Below are 23,214 nucleotides of genomic sequence, written 5' to 3' on the forward strand. Positions count from 1 at the left end.
AAGGGTTCTGGAGACATTTGAACAATGAGGTTTTGGATAAACTGCAGAGCAACCTGGTGTGCACATCACTGCTGGGGGAGGGCTATGTCTGACCCTCTGTTACGTGAACAAGCCCTCCCTCCCCCCAAGCTGTATTATGCTAGGCTGGGACAACAGGAAGGAAGCAGGCATACTATGTGGAGACCTTCACCAGCCTACGGTCCCCAGCATAGTGGCCAGCATCCCGTCACCTCCCCCTGCATAATGCCTCACAAAATCTTTGGAACTTAGCTAGTCTCTAGGCAACCTCTGCCTGGGGATGACTGAATCTCTTCAGGGTTAATTTATAAACCAGACAGGTAGATAGTTTACTAAAGCAAGCTCACCTACTCTCTTACAACTTGATGCTAAGGCACAGTGACTAGCATTTTCCAATGGACCTGAGAGAGAAAAGAGCCCAACTATCAGAAAGTCAAAATGAATGGGAGTCAGGTACCTAAATTCCTTGGGGTAAATCCTAGCCACTGGCCTTCCAGGCTGCCGCCATGGATGGGCTGGGGGTAGTCAGTCATTAGCATTCTGGAAAGATTGTGCTCTGCTTTTGGGGACAGAGGTATAGGAACGTGGTAAAACAGCTGAACAGAGCAACACACCTACCCTTCCTGCTGTGAAGAGGATGATTGTGAGCAGGGATGGAGGGCTACAATTAGAATAACCATTTAATGTTCCTAAGTATCAAGAGCTCAACTTAGGACAAGTTTAACACAAAGCAAAGACAAGCTCTTGAGAGGCAGAGGTGCAGCTGCAGACATCATTACAGACTGCTGAAGAGCCCTGAAACCCAGCAAGCTCTGTCTTCACTCACATAAATATGCTTGGATCCACTTTAAAAGTACAAGTGGGCTCCACAGTCACAAATTCAATTTCCTCATTAAAGGGGAGGCTTTAGAATGCTATTGTTCTTAAACAGGCTCTTCTCCCTCCTTCTTCTTTTCTTCCTTAATTAGATCCTGTGGTGACCAACTCCAGGATTAGCCCAATGCCCTGGAAGAACACTGGCTTTTCAATAACATCCAGCGGAGGGACAACATTACAGGAGAGAGTAATAACAGCCGCCCCCATCCTATCTCTAATTACACACAGATGCAGGCATTAGTCATCAAATGAGGGACAAGGAAGGACAAACAGACAGACAAACCCTTCTGAGTGCATTATAGAATCGTTGGTAGTCAGTCTGGCTGACAGGGACAGAAAATACCTGGCACTGCTTAAAGAAAGAAACCCTTAAACTTCTTTGTTTCTAACCTTGTCCCTCCAGTCAGTTCCTGGAAAATGTGGCACTTAGGAACTTACTCTTTCCCTATCCAGGAATTAAGTACATTACTACTTAGAGACTTAATCAGTCCAATTATCAACCCTTCTATAACCACATGCACAACATTCAGAGTAAGTTTGCTTCAGCCATGTTAATTCTTTGGGATGTTCATGTAAAAGCACTTTCCTTGGACTTTATTTTTAGTATTGTTACCGAACTACTTAAATACTTAGCATCTCTACAGAGTTGGATGTTCGCAAAGCACTGCAAAGATGCTAATACCGCTGGTGAAGTATTCAGAGGGATAGCCGTGTTAGTCTGTATCAGCAAAAAAAACGAGGAGTCTTTGTGGCGCCTTAGAGACTAACACATTTATTTGGGCATAAGCTTTCGTGGGCTAAAACCCACTTCATCAGATGCATGGAGTGAAAAACACAGTAGGCAGGTATATATATTACAGCACATGAAAAGATGGGAGTTGCTTTACCAAGTGTGGGGTCAGTGCTAACAAGGCTAATTCAAACAGGGTGGATGTGGCCTATTCCAAACAGTTGACAAGAAAGGGTGAATATCAACAGAGGGAAAATTACTTTTTGTAGTGACTGGGAGTGGCTTTCTTAAACATGGGAGACCAGAACTGCACACAGTGTTCCAGATGAGGTCTTATCAGTGCCTTGTATAATGGTAATAATAACTCTTTCCTATCTCTACTAGATACCTTGCCTGATGCAACCCAGGATTTTTCACAGAAGCATCATATTGGTGGCCAATAGTCACCAATACACTCAGGTCTACTGCTCCGTTGCTTCCAATTAATAAGTCCCTAGCTTAAAGCACAAATTCTAGTTGTTAGTCCCTAAATGCATGACTTGCACTACAACATTTCATCCCATTTCTATTACTCCAGTTTTCAAGGTTGCCCAAATCTTGTATGATATTCTTGTCCTCCTCCATACTGGCAACACCTCCAACTTTGTGTCATCTGCAAATTTTATTAGCACACTCCCATTGTTGGTGCTAAGGCCATTAATGAAAATGTTAAATAAAATTGGTCCCAACACTGATTCCTGAGGAAATCCACTAGCAACCACCCTCCAGACTGACAGTTCACCTTACAATATGGCCCACTGTGGTCTCCCCTTTATCCAGTTCCTTATCCACCTTTCAATTCTTGTATTAATTCCCATCTTCTCCAATTTACTAATGATTTCCCATTTGGAACTATATCAAATGCTTTACTGAAATCCAGGTAGATCTACTGTATTTCCTTTGTCTAGAAAATCGGTTACCTTCTCAAAGAAAGATCAGGTTGGTCTGGCATGATCTACCTTTTGTAACCATGCTGTATTTTGTCCAATTACTGTTTACTTTTATGTCCTTAACTACTATCTCTTTCAAAATTTCATCTAAGACCTTGCATACAATTGCAATCTTCACTTGTTGCTGGGACCCTTATACTCATAGAAATGTAGGGCTGTAAAGGATCTTTAGAGCTCATCTACTCCAACCTCTTGCACTGAGTATACCTAGACCATCTCTGACAGGTGTTTGTTTAACCTGTTCTTGAAAAACCTGTAATGACAGGGATTTTACAACACCCCCTAGTAAACTATTCCAGTACTTAACAATTCATATAGTTACAAAATTTTTCCTAATATCTAACCTAAATCTCCTTGCTGCAGATTAAGCCCATTACTTCTTTTTCTATCTTCAGTGGACATGGAAAACAATTGCTCACCATCCTTTTTATAACAGCCCATAACATATATGAAGGCTACTATAAGGTCCCCCATCAGTCTTCTTTTCTCAAGACTAAACATGCCCAGGTTTTTTGTTTTTTTTTTAATTTTTCCTCAACAGGCCAGATTTCCTAAACCTCTTATTTTTGTAGCTTTCCTCTGGACTCTCTCCAATTTGTTCACATCCTTCTTAAAGGCACCCAGAACTGGACACAGTACTCCAGCTGAGTCCTCACTACTGCCGAGTAGAGCAGCACAATGACCTCCCATGTCTCACATGTTATTCTCCTGTTAACACTCCCCAGAATTATATATGCCTTTTTCACAACTGCATCATGTTGACTCATATTCAGTTTGTGATCCACTGTAACCACCAGATTGTTTTCAGATGCACTACCGCTTAGCCACATATTCCCCATTTTGTAGCTGTGCATTTGATATTTCCTTCCTAAGTGTAGTCCTTTGCACCTGTCTTTAGTAAATTTCATCTGATTTCACACCAATTCTCTTATTTGTTAAGGTCATTTTGAATTCTAATCCTGTCCTCCAAAGTGCTAGCAACCCCTTCCAGTTTGGTGTCAACTGCAAATTTGATAGGTATATACTCCACTCCATTATCCAAGTCATTAATGAAAATACTGAATAGTATTGGACTGAGGACGGACCCTTGGGGGACCCCACTAGATAAGTCCTTCCAGTCTGACAGTGAACCATGGATAACTATTTTCTGAGTAAGTCTTTCAACCACTTTTGCACCCGCCTTATAGTAATTTCATCTAGTCCACATTTCCCTAGTTTGGGACAGTGTCAAAAGCCCTAATGAAATCAAGATATATCACATATACAGCTTCCCCCATCCACTAGGCTAGTAACCCTGTGAAAGTAGGACATTAAGTTGGTTGTACATGATTTGTTCTTGACAACTCCATGTTGGGTATTACTTATTATCCTTTAGGTGCTTACAAACTGATTGTTTAATAATTTGTTCCAGTATGCTAGTTAGGTATTGAAGTTAGGCTGACTGGTCCACAATTCCTCACATCCCCTTTGTTCCCCCTTTTAAACAAAAGTACTATGTTTGACCTTCTTCAGTCCTCTGGGACCACCTGTCCTCCATGAGTTCTCAAAGATAAATTGCTAACAGTTCAGAAGTTGCTTCAGCTAGTTCCTTAAGTATCCTAGGGTGCATTTCATCAGGCCATGTTGACTTGAATATATCTAACTTATCTAAATATTCTTTGTACTTTCCCTATTTTGGCTTGCCTTTCTTCCCCCTTGTTAATATTAATTGTGTTAAGCATCTGGTCATAATTCACCTTTTTGGTGAAGTTTCTTTTATGTCTCTTGCTACGTGTAATTCATTTTGTGCCTAAGGCCTTGGCTACACTCGGGACTTCACAGCGCTGCCACGGCAGCGCTGTGAAGCGCGAGTGTAGTCGCGCCGCCAGCGACTACACTCCAACTCTCCGAGGGGAGTACCTTGCAGCGCTGCGAGCGAGCGTGCAGCCCAGGGGTGTGTTTTTTCACACCCCTGAGTGCAGCAAGTTGCAGCTCTGTACAGCACCAGTGTAGCCAAGGCCTTAGCCATTCTGATTTTTTCCCTATGTGCATGTGCTATTTCATCCTCAGCAATTTCTCCATGTTTCCGCTATTTGTAGGATTCCTTTTTGATTTTCAGGTCATTGAAGAACTTCTGATGGAGCAATATTGGCCTCTTACTAGTCTTGTTATCTTTCCTTTGTATCTGGAAATTTACTGCAACATCTTTAATATGGGTCTCTCTGAGAAACTGCCAGCTCTCCCAAACACCAGTTCCACACACAGGTCCAACTATACAGGGGAACGCCAGGGCTTCAATTCATGGATGAGAAAATGGTGCAAAGACAAAGATTTAAATGTATTAAGCACCAGGGAACTTTGTGGAGAAGGGAGAGCATATACACAAGAGAGGGCCTGCATCTTAACCAAAGCAGCATGGAATGCTGGCACAGAAAGTTAACAAGTTTACGGGGGATTACTTAAGGTAAGAGCTGGGGGAAAGCAGAGAGGTGCTGAGGAACACACCAGTCAAGCAAATATACCCAGTAGGGAGGTCAGTAATACAAAGGTATCGGTGTCTGATGAAGTATAGGTCAGAAAAACGTGCCTCTTTGGAAAAATTACAGGGTGTCTAACCAAGGAGTTAAATAAAAATAGGTACACAGTGAAAAACAAGAATGTGTGTCTTTACACCAATGGGGAAAGCTTGAAAGTAAACTCAGGTAAAAAAAAATTTTTTTTAAAATTGGAGATATACCTATCTCATAGAACTGGAAGGGACTCTGAAGGTCATTGAGTCCAGCCACCTGCCTTCACTAGCAGGACCAAGTACTGATTTTGCCCCAGATCCCTAAATGGCCCCCTCAAGGATTGAGCTCACAACCCTGGGTTTAGCAGGCCAATGCTCAAACCACTGAGCTATCCCTCCCCCCAATTGGAATCCCTAGCAACAGAAGATAAGCTTAACATAACATGCATTACTGAAACATGGTGAAAAAATAGAAGAATGGGACACTAATAACTGGGTAAAAATCATACAGGAAGGAAAGGTCATAGACACAGGGGAATAGCACTATACATGAAAGATTCCATAGTATCTAATGAGAATTTCATAATGAAAAGGACCATATAGGAGAATCTATATGGATACAAATCCCAAGTCATGAGAATACACATAAACTAACAGGGTTATACTGCCATCCTCCTGGTCAAGAAAAGGATAGTAAGTGCACAGTGCCAAGAGAAATCAAAGCGGCAACTAACAAAACAATACACAGTTTCAACTTCTCACAGATAACTTGGTTATATATCACAATGGGTCACAGGTTAGAGAAGCAACATCATTTAGTGTGTCTATAATACATGTTTACAAGATGTGACTGGTGTAAAGATCTTGGTGATGTGAGTCTTCTCTTTACTACTCACTGCTGCACAGGCATCATATAAATCTACAACACAGTTTCCACCCAGCCAGCTGATGGGCCTTTTTCAGGTGAAGCTACCCAGACAAAGCCCAACATTCTCATCGCTCAAAATGATGCATCTGTATTCTGCTGAAGAGGACATAGTCCAGAATCATCCATCAATAAGAGAGTCTCACACACACACACTGGATTGAGGAGACTTTTTTTAAATGAACACAGTTAATTGGAGTTTTTAAAGTAGTGAACATAATAAGAATTTTCTTGAAAGTGCTTGAATTATTCACAAGACTTGGCTTTAAACCAAGCCCTGCTCTGCGTGGCTGAAAAATCCTGCCTCAGATTTGCTTTGAGAGTTTAGACTGAAGCAACTCTATTAACCCAAAGACCATAGCTGCTCTGAACAGCATAGTCCACAAAACCAAATACCCTGCGCAACACAGTTGGAACACTAACTGGGAATGAAAACACTGATGCTGAAAATCTCCACCAGGCATGGCATGTGGCAGCCTGCCTGTTAAACACAGATCAGCGTAAGCATATCACCACTATGATCCCATCTCTACACTACATTGAATAAGGAATTACATTTAAGGTCCTTAATGGAATGGGACTGGGATCTCTCACTGTTTGCCTTAAGCTCATCAGGAATGTCACCTATGCTAGAAGAGGGAGGACTTGTAGAGAAAGGGGATAGAACTTTCTTGTCAGCTGGCCTGTGACTACAGAACTCTATCCTATTTTAGTGTTTTCTAGATTATCCATCACTTAAGTATTTCACCTAAGTGCTTCCAGGTAAATTCGGTATAATTGGCAAGGTCCCTAGTGAATTTAATGGGGTCTTCAGTTGTCCTCCCACAAGAAGTCAGAATGATCATGACTCTCAGTGAATTCAGGACAAATGTAATATCCAACTTTTTATCCTAGCATTTCTATAGTAAAAACCCATTTGCTAGTCTGTGGGAAGGGGAGAAGAGGACCTAAGGTTACCTGTCTGTCAGAGTTAAGTACATTTTTATATGGAGTCAGGTACAATGGTGCTAAATGCAGTATAAATACCAAGAGTGTACGGAATAAAAGGTGAGGGAACATGAATCCTGAATGATACCTCGCTAGCAGATTAGAAAAAGAGGAAGGAATCTGAATTATACTTAAACTCGGTGAAAAAGATGTTTAATGTACATGCTCAATGCCCTTTTCAGCACAAAGACAGACCATAAATATACTTTTCTGACTCAATCCTGCCACACAGGAATATACAAATACAGCATCTCAAAAGAATCTTTAACCACTGCTCACTAGACAACAGATTAAGTGAAAATAAGATAATTTTAAGATTATTAAAGATTTTGACAGATAATATCGATGTTTATTTTTAAGCATTTTTTCCAATTATCAATTTAAATTTTCACAATTGTGCAAAATTTGGGGTTTAAGGATTTTGTCCTCAATTTTTATCAATCTACTTTTTCACATTTATGGGAAACCATGCGGGGGGGGGGGGGGCATTAGCCTACAGCAGGGGGTGGGGGGACGGAGGGGTCAGTCAATTATTTCATGACAGTAGATGTTGGGATTCAAAGAATTAATTAAAGTTTTATAACTGTTAAAACACAAACTGTCAATAACGCATGTTAAAACATAAAAAGTAAGTATCCTTAAATCAACCTCTAATACGTTCTCAAGCCGAATTTTTCTTACTTTGCCTATCTGTAGATTTTTATTATCACAGATAGAAGTATTTTTTCGTAAGCTTATGTGTGTACAGTGAATTCAACATTAACTGACATTTACTGATAAAAACCTAATTATTCCAAACCTACTTAAATGCATTCAGTGGAACATGCAATATGATATAGTAAAACTCAGCTTAGGTATACAGAGTGAAATTCCCAGATTGTTTCAATCCATTAACGTGCCAAGTGCAATTCTAATTATGGTAAAACCTCCTCTCAGAGGCTCTGCAGGAAAAATGACTTCCTTTTAGGATTGCACAATATGCTGCCTTGAGCATAAAGCAGCCCAGGCAAATTGTGAGAACGTTCCTCTAAGTTCTGAGTTCTATACAGAATGTTACTCAAACATGATCTGGTTATAAAGGTGCTAAAACAATTTCCTTGGTTAGTGTACAGAGGCCTTAAAGGAAGGAATAGGAAAAAAAAGTTACATGGCTCTGCCAAACCCCCAAAATTTCACCTAAAGTCAGCAACACAGCTCCAATCATTCCAGCCCAAAGAGGACCAGATGGGGCTGCTTCCTTCAGTACCAGTCAAGGATGTTCTTTCATTAACTGCAGATACAACTGCTAAGCAGCATATGACATCTCTCCCCAAAAGGGTGGAGTATACGGTAGAACCTCAGAGTTACGGACATCTTGGGAATGGAGGTTGTCTGTAATTCTGAAATGTTCGTAACTCTGAACAAAGCACAATTCAGGCCCCCGATCCAGCAGCTGACACTCCAGGCCAGGTTTCAGCAGCAGCTGAGCTCCCTATTCAGCGCTGGCATGAGTTTGCAAGCTTCTCCCTCTCCCAGCGGGATGTGTGTGTCCCTCCCGCTCAGGAGAGGGGGTAAAAGCAGCGCAGCCTGCTCCTTGGGGGAGGGTGAAAGCGTCGCAGACCCCAGAGCTGCTCCTGCTCTACTGGCTCCGACTGCTGTGGGCTGGCAGCCCCACCATCTTGCTGTAAGTGGCTGCCCCGTGCGTAGGGGCGGGGATGGGGACAGGCAACCCAGATGTGCCTACCTTTAAGATGCAATACAGGCACAGTACAGTATTTGCTTTTTTTTTTTTTTTTTTGGAGGGGTGCGTGTGTCTTTGCTGCTGCTTGATTGGTTACTTCCAGTTTCACATGGTGTCCGATGGACCAGTCAGTCCGTAACTCTGGGTTCGTATCTTTGAGGTTCTATTGTACACCTTTGCTGCACTGCCACCTTTGATGATCCGGAAAGGCACAGAAGGAATCCAAATCTACTCCCTCATTCATGGGTGCAATTCCAGCTGAAATCAATGAAGCTTAGATACCACAGTGACAGGTAGAGAGAACTTGCCAGGAGATTTGGAACCTGCTATTGCCACTAGGTAAACCATAATATTATTTATTTAGGATACAAATACTGAAGTATTAAAGGGAAGAAATGGGAGGAAGCAAGAACTCCGAGTGAGAGCCCCAGCTCTTCCCCCATCGGTGATATCTGGCTCCAGGTTAGAGTCAATGGATTTACACAACCAGAGTGTATTAAAAACATTCCAATTCAGTCACTTACAGATAAGACACTTAATATTTTAAAATTTCTTTTAAGCCATAGGGGATCTTTTGGGTGACATGACTGGTAAAGAAAAATCAGCAAACACAGCAGTGTCTTTCAAGAGTTTTGCTGTTACCTATAGAAAACAATAGGAGATTTTATATCCCTCCGTCTTACCTTCAGCAAGATTTTTGAGAAGAAACTTTGCTGAGTTCAGAAAAAACAATTTCAACAAAGTGGAAAAGCCACTTCTTGCATTCAAAACCATGGTACTTAATGCAGGACTTCAGATCAAAATAAAGCACAAATTTAGCAGTGAACTCTTGGCAATTTCCCAGAAACTATGCTATGTAACTATGTGTAATTTTAAAATCGTTGTTTGGGACTAGCCTTTACCTATGCAAATAATGTTATTGGAGTCAATGAAGTCACCAGAACTACATAAATGAGCAAGATTTGGAAGATCTGACCCTAAGAACACATCAGTATTGGGAACACAGATCATTGATCTGCTATGGCGATTCCTATTTAGTCCTGTATCTTGTCTCTGACAGTGGCTAGTACCAGATGCTTCAGAGAATTTTGGTTTTTATTGTGAAATTATTGCAAAAAAGCTTCTAGTTTCTATTTGTTCCCATTCATCAAGATAAAACTACCCAGCCTCATTTCATTGTGCCTGTCTACTTCAAATAGCCACCCTTGGTCAGGATCAAGTGGTGTAAATAACTAGAGGATTAAACAGGGACGGCTGTCAAGCCAAACTCAGAATCCCTGAGAGATGCAGTCATGAAGTTTCCTGCCCTAACATAGCTCTGCATGATTTCCAACTCTTTGCACTTTGCCACATGGCACATGGAAGCAGCTACAAATGCATGCACATCAGTTACAGACTTCTAACTGACAGTAGCTATTTGACCCCAAGAGACCATCTTGCCAAACACAGTAAAAGGAAACATGAGGGAACAGACACCTTGACACTGTTGTCTTGGGTACTGAAAACTAATCTAAAAATGTGTCCTGCTGGCAGGATGATTGATTAAATAAAATTGCAGCATTAGCTGTGAACACACTGATGGTCCAGCCCCTCGTCTGGATCGTCTGGTTTGAACTTACACTTTTCACAATGCTGTGAGGTTTTTTTTTTTTTTTTATGGAAAATGCAAGTGTGTCATAAAAGATTCTCAATCACTAACATCCAATTACAAAGAGGAGTAAACAACTGAAAAACCATAGAGAGGATCTGAAATAGTGCTAACAAAATCAAAAGGAAGCTGCCTTTTTGGCAAATGAGGTTCAATTAAAATTCATTGAAAAAATCAGAAAGCTTCAAAATTGTTATAAGTAAAGTTCTTAATTTAAGAAAAGAATTGGTTAGTAGTCCCTAATAGCACCCAACTCACTTAGGCGCCTCAGCTCCTACATAACTCAGGGTAGGCACTTTTGAAAACGTTGACTGTTACTGGCTTTCAGGAGCCGTCCCACAATGCTCCACACTGACAGTACAATCAATATAATAGCTCCTGCTGAGGACGCGCACTTCTGCCACAAGGAGCAACGTGTAGACATGCACAGGTGATGTAATTACTGCAGTAGATAGGTCAACTTAATTTTCATCTAGACATTAAATTAAATTAATGGAGATATCCTTTCTCCTAGAACTGGAAGGGACCTTGAAAAGTCATCAAGTCCAGCCCCCTGCCTTCACTAGCAGGACCAAGTACTGATTTTGCTCCAGATCCCTAGTGGCCCCCTCAAGGATTGAACTCACAACCCTGGGTTTAGCAGGCCAATGCTCAAACCACTGAGCTATCCCTCCTCCCCAAATATGGCCTAAGTGACTTGCCTAAGATTTCACAGAAAGTCTGTAGTGGAGCAGAGACTTGAACCCGAATCTCAGGCTAGTGCCATTAAGATTGCACTAACCATTAAACTATCCTTAACTAGAGTAGAACTCAGCAACTCACTTCACAAAGGTTCCTTAACAACTATGAGCTAAGGCCTTTCAGTCTCTGCTGGCATGGGCTTGCATCTGGACTAGTGATGTGGAAACGCATAGCTCTGTATCGCATTAGCACTTTCCCCAAGTCATCCAAACCTCTGCCCTCAAACTGATGTTTAAATCCACAGGAAGGCTTATGAAGGGCAGGGAGGTAGTGGGGTTGAGAGCCAGAGCCTGAAGGTCTAACACAGCTAATTTTAGCGCCATGACATGAGCCCAGGTCTGCAGACCTGGACTCTGAAGCTCACTGTCGCAGGGTTTTTTTTGTTTTTTTTTTTGCCATCTAGACAGACCCTATGAGATCAGATGAAGCAATCTCTAGATTTGAATGCTGGCGGACTAATAGCAGGGGGAATTTTCTATTCAGGGACCCCAACTATGGAACTTGGTCCTTCCCTTGATTTGTCAGAACTTGCGTTTGCTAAACTTCAGAGCATAATGCAAGACAACACAGAGTTTCAGAGATCTAGAGTTGTTGGATCATAATGAGGGGTGAAGGGAAAATAGCAGCTGTGAGCCAGTGAACCAAGCAAGAGGCTGGGGTCTATTCCCATCTCTGCCACTGACTCAATGGGTGACCTTAAGTCACTTAATCACTATGGCTTAGTTCCCCCATTTGTAAAATGCCCACCTATTTTTGAAAGGCACTTCAAGATTTATGAAGGACTACCTCAAATACCAAAGTAGTAGTAAATAGGTTATGAAGTCCCACTGCAAACTAAGGGGTATAACAGTATATTCTTATTCCCCTCCCATAACATTATGGGATTTCTGTGTGTTGGTAAAACTACACAGCTAATAATGAACATTATTGTATAGGCTTTTGCATGTAAGCAGTTCATCATTCTTAGGTTTTCCAATCGCTATATCAACAACACAAATAAACCCAAAAGACCAGAATTGTAATCAATGGCATTTTTGGGTGGGGGGGCTGGGAGGGGAAATCAATGAAGTAAAAACTCATGATAGAATTAATGAGCTAATTCTGCAGCAATCAATTTTTGGAGAGTCATTAGCACAAAGTAGATGAACTCATTATGTCTGCTCATTTGCCATTTAAAAATCAGCTCAGAACCACCATGGAGCTTCCAGATGGTGAGATTACATCCCATTGATCTCTTAGTGTGGTGGCAATATTTCATTAATGACTACACAGTCCCGCCCATCTCCAGCTGGCAGAAGCAACTTTGGGGGGAGGGGAGCAACCACAGCAAACTGGGGTCTTAGTGTTGACAATGCCAGAGATAATTAACCTTTGACCCTAAATCAAGCTCTCAGTGCTTTCTCAGTTCAAAATCAAACACTGCATTTTTTAAGTTAAAGAACTGCCTTTTATAATTTAACAAAAGGCTATGTCCTACAGGCATTAGAAAATCCAAGAAGAGAACAGTACCGCAGCATTTCTGCTACAGTACTAATGCCGGTATTTCTCAGACTGAAGGTTTAAGAGATTTTAGATCTATAAAGCATTCATCCTCCGGCATGGTATTACTGAGAATTTGGGGATTTAAACTGAAACAAAGAAGCCCAGGAATTCAAGCTTTGTTTTCCTCTACATAAGTTAAGAGAGTTTAGTGATGACGAAAAGAAGACTGACAATCTTGGAGACTGAATTCCACTGTCCGTTAAACAAGTATGGCACATGCAGCAGTGCTGAATATACCCTGCCCCTCCAAATCCTGCCTCAATACTGACCAAGGAGCACTACCATCAATAGTGAAGGGTAGGTCAGTCACTATGCCCATTCAATATTTAGCCTTTTCTTGCGAGATGCCATCTTGTTCACTAGGAACTACTGTGAGATCACAAATTCACTGTTACCAGCATTATTTATTCATATTGAAGAAGGAGTTAGAGGCCCCAATTATAGTGCTAGGCTCTGTATGAACACAACAAAAAGACAAACCATACTTTCAGGATATAGCCTAAGTGACATAGGACACCAAATCATCAGTAGTGATTTTTGGTCACTAATTATCTGGTACTGGTACTAGATTTGAATTAGCAACAGAGGTGGAAAGGGTCTGTATCCATTATGAAGCCCTGGGCCGTCCAGTCCTGTACAACAAGAAAAACCCACTTAAAACAGTCCTATGGCACCTACTCAGGGGCGGCTCTAGGCACCAGCAAAGCAAGCACATGCTTGGGGCAGACCATTTGCTGGAGCGGCAGGGATCCAGCATGGGAGCTGAGAACCATTTATGTAGGACAGTCTTATAATATGCATCCAGATATCCTCCAATCACACAAGCTGAAAATTGTTCCACTGTACTGCAGTTCTGTAACCATATGGGAACCAATCCTGTCTGTGTTCTGTGCACATCTAAAATTCCTGCTGAATGACCTGTCCTGGGAGTGAGTTACCAGTGACCCGGGGCTGTGGCGGAAGGAGGGTGCAGGTTGGGTAGGGGTGAGCCCAGGGCTGGGGCGGCAGGAGATGTGTGTGGGGGGCAATGGTGGAGGGATAGGGGGAATCTAGAGCTGGGGCAGCAGGGTGTGCGTGTGTGTGGGTGAGAGCCCAGGGCTGGAGCGGCAGGGGGGTGCGGGTCAGGGGGTGAGTGCCCAGGGGGATGCGAGTGGTGGGGGAGAGCACAAGTCTGGAGTGGCAGGGGGGTGTGGCGAGGAGCCGAGGGCTGGGACGGGGGGCAGCCAACATTTTTTTAGCTTGGGACAGCAAAAAACCTAGAGCCGGCCCTGCACCTACTGAAACCTTTTACTTCATGGGTCATCAATAGTCAGCAGCAAAAACAGTTAATCCAGAAATACTACTTCAGATTAACAAGAACTGGGGATAATGAAGCACCTCCCCCTGCCCTACAATTTTTCCCACTTTTTCTGTTTTATTTGTAGTCTGTTGAATTCCTTGTGTCACATCTAACAGTCTTTCTGTCTGGATGCAGCTTCTAGCAGAGCCAGTTAATGTCATAGGTGGAGAGGCTCGTTTGAGAGAGAGAGAAACACTTTATTATTTGAGACTAACAAATTTATTAGAGCATAAGCTTTCGTGGACTACAGCCCACTTCTTCGGATGCATATAGAATGGAACATATATTGAGGAGATATATATACACACATACAGAGAGCATAAACAGGTGGGAGTTGCCAATTGGCCTCTCAGAGTTGGTAAGACAACTCCCACCTGTTTATGCTCTCTGTATGTGTGTATATATATCTCCTCAATATATGTTCCATTCTATATGCATCCGAAGAAGTGGGCTGTAGTCCACGAAAGCTTATGCTCTAATAAATTTGTTAGTCTCTAAGATGCCACAAGTACTCCTGTTCTTCTTTTTGCGGATACAGACTAACACGGCTGCTACTCTGAAGCCTGTCACTTTATTATTTGTATTTCTGTACTGCACAGAGACCTCAAAAAACACTCCACTGTGCCAGCTGATATATGCACACAGATGAGGAGAGGCAGAAGAGTTTTTAATATATATCCCTGAGGCTTAATGTTGAACAAAGAACACTGAGATCAGCAGTTACAGGGGCTATGTCCACACTAAATGTTATTATTCCCCAATTCTTCTGCTTCTCAACTTCGCTGATGAACTGGCTAATGAAATAGGCCAGCAACACTTGACATCATTAGTTTTTAATCCCTACCCATCCAGAAGTCCACCCCTCCTTTCCTCCATCTTCAGCCTCTGTGTGCTCAGGTGTATAACATTCCAGGCCTGAGGCCATGCTAATTTTCTACTTGGCAGAACACACATAGAAATGTGGTCCGGGGAAAAACTGATCATCTTGCTGCACTGTTAATTAATTCATAGCACAGAACAGTAGTGTACCCCAGTCCTCACACCACTGAGATAAGACTTCTGTTTCACTGAAATGAGGAAATCTATATTTAGGTCTCACTGCAGGGAACATCAAACTCCTTCAACAGGCTACCTGTTCTGGTGCGATTTAATAGATATGGGTGTGGTTGCAGAGCTCTCCAGCCTCTGCATCAATGATAGTATTTTAAAAGGCTACCAGAGATGGGGTGTTAGGGAATGCAGCACTTGCACTTTAAAGGCAAAGGGAACATGCTCGTTAAGGGGCCTCACAGCACATGTGATTTTAGTAGATGGACACTTGTGATAATGGAATTTTATCTCTGCTCTGCATTCCTCGCAGAACAGTCTACTTCTGCACAGAGATAAAGCATAATGAATCCTGTCTTTATGACAGATGCCTTTCTACTCTTTTGACGTGAGGAGTATAGACAGACACAACAGCGATTATTTCAAGTTAGAGATCTCCTTTTTGCAACAAAGAATTTTCTCTGAACATTTACATTTTAGGGTTGCTGTCTGAAAAACCAACCATAAGTCTTAGAAACATTACATGTATTATTTTGTACATGTAGTCCTGGAAGTCTGTGATGTAATTAGGGCTGTCGATTAATCGCAGTTAACTCGCGCGATTAACTCAAAAAAATTAACTGCAATTAAAAAAATTTATTGCAATTAATCTCTCTGTTAAACAATAGAATACCAATTGAGATTTATTAAATATTTTTGGATGTTTTTTGACATTTTCAAATATATTGATTTCTATTACAACACAGAATACAAAGTGTACAGTGCTCACTTTATATTATTTATTAAAAATATTTGCCCTGTAAAAATGATAAAAGAAATGGCATTTTTCAATTCACCTCATATAGGTACTGTAGTGCAATCTCTATTGTGAAGGTGAAATTTACAAATGTAGATTTTGGTGTTGTTACATAACTGAACTCAAAAACAAAACAATGTAAAACTTTGGAGCCTACAAGTCCACTCAGTCCTACTTCTTGTTCAGCCAATTGCTAAGACAAACAAGTTTGTTTACATTTATGGGAGATAAGGCTGACTGATTCTTATTTACGTCACCTGAAAGTGAGAACAGCTGATCGCATAGCACTTTTGTAGACGGCGTTGCAAGGTATTTATGTGCCAGATATTCTAAACATTCATATGCCCCTTCATCCTTTAGCCACCATTCCAGAAGACATACTTCCATGCTGATGATGTTCATTAAAAAAATAGTGCATTAATTACATTTGTGACTGAACTTCTTGGGGGAGAATGGTATGTCCCCTGCTGTTTTACCCTCATTCTGCCATATATTTCATGTTATAGGAGTCTCGGATGATGACCCCAGCACATGATGTTTGATTTACGAACATTGCCACTGCAGATTTGACAAAACGCAAAGAAGGTACCAATGTGAGATTTCTAAAAATAGCTACAGCACTCGACCTAAGGTTTAAGAATCTGAAGTGCTGTCCAAAATCTGAGCAGGACAACGTGTGGAGCATGCTTTCAGAAGTTTTAAAAGAGCAGCACTCCGATGCGGAAACTACAGAATCCGAACCACTCAGTCCTACTTCAGCCAATCGTTCAACCTTCTCCTGGTGGCATCTGACTCAGATGATGAAAATGAACATGCATCCGTCTGCTCTGCTTTGGATTGTTATCAAGCAGAACCCGTCATCAGCATGGATCCATATCCTCTGGAATGGTGGTTGAAGCATGAATGGACATATGAATCTTTAGCACATCTGGCACCTAAATATCTTGCGATGCCGGTTACAACAGTGCCATGCGAATGCCTGTTCTCACTTTCAGGTGACACTGTAAATAAGAAGCGGGCACCAGTATCTCCTGCAAATCTAACCAGACTTGTTTGTCTGAGTGGACTTGTAGACTCTAAAGTTTTACATTGTTTTATTTTTGAATGCAGTTATTTTTTTGTACATAATTCGACATTTGTAAGTTCAACTTTCACGATAAAGAGATTGCACTACAGTACTTGTATTAGGTGAATTGAAATATATTATTTCTTTTGCTTTTTACAGTGCAAATATTTGTGTTAAAAATAAATAGAAAGTGAGCACTGTACACTTTGTATTCTGTGTTGCAATAGAAATCAATATATTTGAAAATGTAGAAAATATCCAAAAATATTTAAATAAATGGTATTCTATTATTGTTTAACAGTGCGATTAATCTTTTTAATCGCTTGACAGCTATTATTAGATGTAATAGCTAACATAAAAGACTGGTTAATGTTCCTACCTAGGGCAGTGCTTGGAGTCGGTGCAGGGGCTCTGAATCACAGGTTTAACCTTTGGCCTTAACAACCAGACTCGTAGGAAGGACAATAGATAATAGATACCAATGACTGCTGTGGGACTGGGCAAATGCTGCTGTCCCTCCGCCTTTTCACCAGCTGGCCAAAGACTGGGTTGATGGGGGCATGACCATCCAATCAGGCAGACATATCGGGTTATTCTGCACTCATGGCTCTAGCATACTTGTTTCTTGCTACAATGAAGGAGATGGCCATGAATAGCTTGGTGAGTTATCTCATCCTTTTGCACATAAATCTCAGGTTGCAAAGTTAAAATGAGTGGCAGATACAGTACTGGAACCAGAGCAGTTGAGTCCCATTGTGCAAAATGATAAGGAGTATCAGAACAAGCACTAATGCCACATACACAGAGTGAAGCTGGAGGTATAGGATCTGTGCTGAAACATACGACGTGCCTATAACTCTAACAGCTCTGAGTAGGCCAACGCTGTCTGGCTTGGAATCACCTGGCTCTCACAAACTAAGGACAAGAATAAAGGGCAGACAAATTATAGCAGTGGACACACATGATCTTATGTGATGCACGTCTCTAGGGAGGCAGTGCCATAAGGGACATGCACCAATGCTCCTAGCCAAAACCTTAACACTTCCCCCCACAACTTCAATCTTGCCTAAGATGGTGGCTTGTTAAATGGCATCAAAGTTCCATTGTAAAGCCTTTCCTCTTGCATGTGCTGCCACTGAAACTGATGGCACCAGTGTCAACATCAAGCTGAGTCACTCTGCTTTGACACACTTGTTCTTCAACCCCTTCCAGCCAATATGCCGCCATACTTAGCAGAAGTTTCAATGGAGGGCAACAGACTTTGAAGCTTTTGCCCCAGGACCGCATCGACAACATAAGGCAGAGATCCTAGAGCCAACTCAGTCACAGTGTGGCCCTAGAAATCTCAAACATTGGTAATGTCAGTCCATGATGGGCATCTTATGACTGCACTTGAGACAACCCCAGTTAAAAAACCTTACAGGAGAAAGTATGCCACTTCTACAAAACACAACAAGAAGAAACAGCTAAATAGCAAAAGCTAAGGCCTCACAAGGCAGCAAGCCGGACACATCTCACGTGATACAAACCGACTTTTCTTTAGTTTTAACAGATAGAAGCACAAACACTACAATATTGGAGGAAAATCAGAACTGAATTAATCAGGAGAGTGAAAAACAGCTAGCAGCTGAGAGAGAAATGCTTTGATCCAGCAACAACAGCACACAGGTGCTCCAATAGTCAGTGGTTAAAACATCTCAAAACAGACTTAAGGCACTAGTGGATTGTCGGAACATAGGGACTGCCATACTGGACAGGCAGACTAGAGGTCCACAGGACCAACATCCTATCTCCAACAGTGGCCAGTACCAGATGTTTCAAAAGGAAACGCAAGAATCTCCTGCGTGTAAAGTCAATGGTTTGATCATGTCATGAGACAGGAGGGGACAGATCGCTTAAAAAATACTAGCTTTATATTAATTATAGTATTTGCTGTATTTATTAGGTCGTACTGGTGCTATGACAGCATAATGCTTCTGGAGGGAAAATGCTCCTGCCTGGACCATTACCTGGATATGTATCTTTTATTTCACAAGTTATTCTGAAAGGAGTGAGAAAAAAACATTTGGGTCATTTTCCCCCATCACTAATACTATATGAAACTGCTGTATTTTAAAGATAAAAATTTCAAGTCCTATGATATTATTTTTTATGTGTTTCTATGAAAGCATTAGTAATTTTAAAGCACAGACTTGACTCTCACTGGTCACGCTTACTGTAAATGGCAATAATGATTAACTGAATGGTGACATTATTAAAACAATCCAGTGTCTGATTAGAAGAAAGATCAAGGGATCCTGCTCTATGAATTTGTTTATCCATATCAAGAAGAGTGTCTTATGGTTTTATCATTTAGGGGAGTAAACAAATGGAGGGCTTAAAATCTAACAAGATGGACTATTCATATTTGCAAATTTCATGAGCTTATATCACAGCACAACTCAATTTTAGTAACTGTATTGTGATCCTTTTTACTTCTAAGAAAGTCACTGGAAGTTAAGAACTATTGTGGAAAATGAAAAATAGAATCAACTTTCAAAAAGGAGGAAAAAATTAATACGTCATCCAAACATTGGATATTTCAACTCGCATACAAGAAGACTTACAGCTAAATTCAGCAAATGCAAGATACAAACATCCTCATACATACTGAGGATTTTCACTTCCAGAATATAAAGACTTTAACCTGTGGATATCAGATATACAATGAATTTAGGTTGGTTTTTAGGGTTGTTTTGTTTTGTTTAAATGAAAGTAAAAGAAACACACACACACACACACACACACATGGTAAGGCTGCAAGTAAAAACAACAAACCACAAGGAAAACATACACAGAATAATTTCAAATGCTCATGAAACAGACATTTTAGATCAGACCTCCCAAGAGCTCTGAATAATGGATTAATGCCTCAGGGGTCTACTATTCAGCTACCTAAGCCTGCATACTAATATACTATCTCACATCAGAAAAGCAGAATGGCATCACTCATGCAGAAAATTACCTTAAATGAGCAATGGCTTCATGATAAACAAGTCATTCACATTTTACGTAGCTCTGATATAGGATGTGGGGGTTGGGGGGCATCTCCGCCTTATTGTTATGGATAAGCAGCACACTTCTGGCTCTAAACAATGACCTTGCAAGCTGAGACAAAACCACCCTGTTTTTAAAATGTGAATACTTAATGCTGTCCGGTTTGGCTAAGCATTTAACACAAGGTAGCTCCTGAGTGAGGTCTCTCACAATCACTAACACACCAGGAGGAAAGCATTACAATAGTATTTGTTGGATTCACACTGTAGGATGACCCACGGAACAGAGAAGTGTATTTTCCAGTATGTGAAACCAGAATTAGTCATGCCACTCAACCCTTCTCTGACTCCTGTCTGTGCTCCTCCTTTCATGAATGCTTTCTACACCCAGGATGTCATCCCTGACATGGTTTGCAAAATCTCTCATCCTCTCTTCCTTCAAATCCTTCCTTAAAAAACACATTCCCCCTTCACAGTCAAATTACATCCTGTTCTCCCACCACCCCTACCCTCAAATGAAGTGATAGAAAGGGGCGAAAAGGAAAACAATTAACCTAGGAACTGCAAGGTAGATGATGTACATCATAACTCGCTCCAGACACTTACTTCAGTTGCATCCTCTGCCCCATCCTTTGTTTGCTAGTCATTGCCTATTTGGCCTGCAAGATGCTTGGAGCAGGGACCTGGGATTCATACTTGTTTGCGAAGCCCCTAGTACATTTTGGGCACTATAGAAATAAATAATAATAATAAATGGTAACTGTTAAGCCACGCTGCAACTCCTTACTCCACCAGTTAAAACCAGCCTGACTAAACACACACACACACACACACACACACACTTGTCAATAATAAACCTGCCAAATTTACATTCTAACGACAGCAGAGAGAACAAAATAGTTTAGGGAAGAGCTTTGGTGAGAAACTCAGACCGCTTGTGCTCCATGGAAAATTCTAACATTCTCTGAAGATGTACAAGATGTGATGAAATTCAGATATCCAGTATATGTTACTAAATGATATAATAGGGAACCCCGATACTTGCTTAGTCAGTAAATATTTCAGCTCTCTGCCAAGTGATAATTCTCTCCATCGCTACACTCATCTTGGTGACAGCTCACAGGAACTGGTGGGCTGCAGAAGCCCCAGGTTTAGTGACTGCTGAGATGGGAGAGGAAGTAACAGCTTTTCTTGCTGAATAAAGAGCAATGATCAATAGGTCACATCTGGTTCTTGGTGGAAAAAAAGGCAGCTAAAACCTTGGTAGGTGGTGAGTTGTATGTTGTGAAAAACTGGAATTGGACAGTGTTATATTCAGGCTCTAAAGATCACAAAGACTTCCACCCCCAAACCTTGAAAATAAGAAGATTTAAGCTTTTACCCCCCCCCCTCCTTTTTTTTTTTTTTAAGATGGTGATCACAATGTGAGAACATAATAGGAACATGGATGGTCAAGAAGGATATTTCACCTGAAAGAGCGCAAAATGCATCTTTCCTTTTAATCAGGAGACCACAATCCTAAAATCCAACTGAGAACAAGGAGCAGCAGGAATGAGATTTCAGCTGTTACATGTTAGAAAGAGTTTGCTTCATGCTAGTTAGGCATGCTAAAGCTCAGGAGCATAATGGATTATAATCCGCATCTAATTTGATTTCCCCCAAAGGGCTGGTGGGTGCTATGCATTCTACTGGGGTAACTCTTGAGCATTTGAGACCGTGGTGCAATGATCTGATTTCTGGTTTGATCACTATCTGTGGGCAAAAAAGCAATACCAGAATGTGCAACTTTAAGAAAAGCTTTTTTTTTTTTTCTTCCAAGGGCTTTACTTAAGGAACCCCTTAGTCAAACGGCCCTAAATTGGGATTGCAGACCTTAGCCTATATCTCCATGAGGCACACCAAATTTCAAGGCAATCTGATTACCTGTACAGATTTTAGAGGACTTAGAACAGTCAAGCTTTATTCAGAAAGCTGGTTTTAACCTTGAGAGCTATCATTCTCTGTTATAATACATATGCAGTCAGCACTACAGCTAAGAACACCCACTGTAATTAGAAGAAATGAACATCAGAAAAAACTTCCTAATAGTGAGATCTATTAGACAATGGAATAGTCTCTCAAGCCAAATGGTGAAATTCCCATCACTGCATGTCATTTAAAAACTGTGTTGGATAAAGCTGAGTACTAGAGGATACATCGTAGAAAACAGTCCTGCCTCTAGTACCTAGGGGAATGGACTATATGGCCAATAGGCTTCTTCCTTCTCTGAAGATCCCCTGTTCTAGTATCCTCTCGTGGCCTGGCATTATTAAAGGAAGTTTTCCAGCTCCTAACAACATTTAAAAATTGCAGGCATCCATTTTAGTCTCTTTGTGCAGCTGCAGTGATCATGGTTGTCAACTGTGCCTCCAGAATAAATTAAACCTAGTCATGGGGAAGGGAGCTGGACAGTACAGGAGACTGGTTCATTTTTCCACTTCATTTTCAAGGCACAGTTCAATGATGACTGAAAATAGTAGTGTTCTGACATGTGCTCAGTGGTCTGTGTGAAATAAAATCAGATCTACACTAGAATCTTTTCCCGGTATAGTCATGTTGGGCAGAGGCATGACTTTTTTTTTCCGCAACATTTTTATACTAGCAAATGCCCTAGTGTAGGTGTAGTTATACTGCCAAAGATTTTTTGCCAGTATGGCTTATTTCGCTTGGGGAACTAGTAAGCTGTGCTGGGAAAGCTGCATACTGGCAAACCTTTTCTAGTGTAGACCCTGGCCCAAACTGATGTAAGATAGGGCCATTTGCTTTAGTGGTTTGTCTTTTCAGCCCTCTAAAGTCATGATTAGTAGGATACAATGGAAGAAAGGGAGGGCTGAGGAAATGAGAGACAATAGGGGTTCACAGTTGGGAGTGAGGAGAGGTGGTGTAGGCGATGGCCTAATTACCAGAATCAGTCTAATTCATGGGATTTCACCTGGCACCAACAACTAATACCAGGTCCCTCTTAGTAAAGCTGCCTCAAGGATATAAAGAATCTCTTTTCTCCCATAATTTCTCTCTGTTCTCCAGCCCTCACAATTATATTGGTTTGGGCTATGAAAGAGCTTCTCAAGTGGTGATTCCTCTGTGCTAAAGAGCACAACACTGAGAAGAAGATAGTAGGAACAGTGATTGTTAATAAAATGGTTCATTCCAACATTAATGTTACTCATTTAGGCTGTAGTCAAGTAAACTGAATTACACTCCTCGAGGAACAGCCATGCTAGTTCA

General features: G+C 41.3%; 1 protein-coding gene across 1 annotated transcript in view; it reads right to left on the reverse strand.

Moving 5' to 3' along the window:
- ELP3 (elongator acetyltransferase complex subunit 3) overlaps positions 1-23,214 on the reverse strand; it is a 129,900-nt gene that overhangs the window by 1,682 nt on the left and 105,004 nt on the right. The window lies entirely within an intron of this gene.

This window comes from Chrysemys picta, chromosome 3 (genome assembly GCF_011386835.1).
Source record: "Chrysemys picta bellii isolate R12L10 chromosome 3, ASM1138683v2, whole genome shotgun sequence".
NCBI lineage: Eukaryota > Metazoa > Chordata > Testudines > Emydidae > Chrysemys > Chrysemys picta.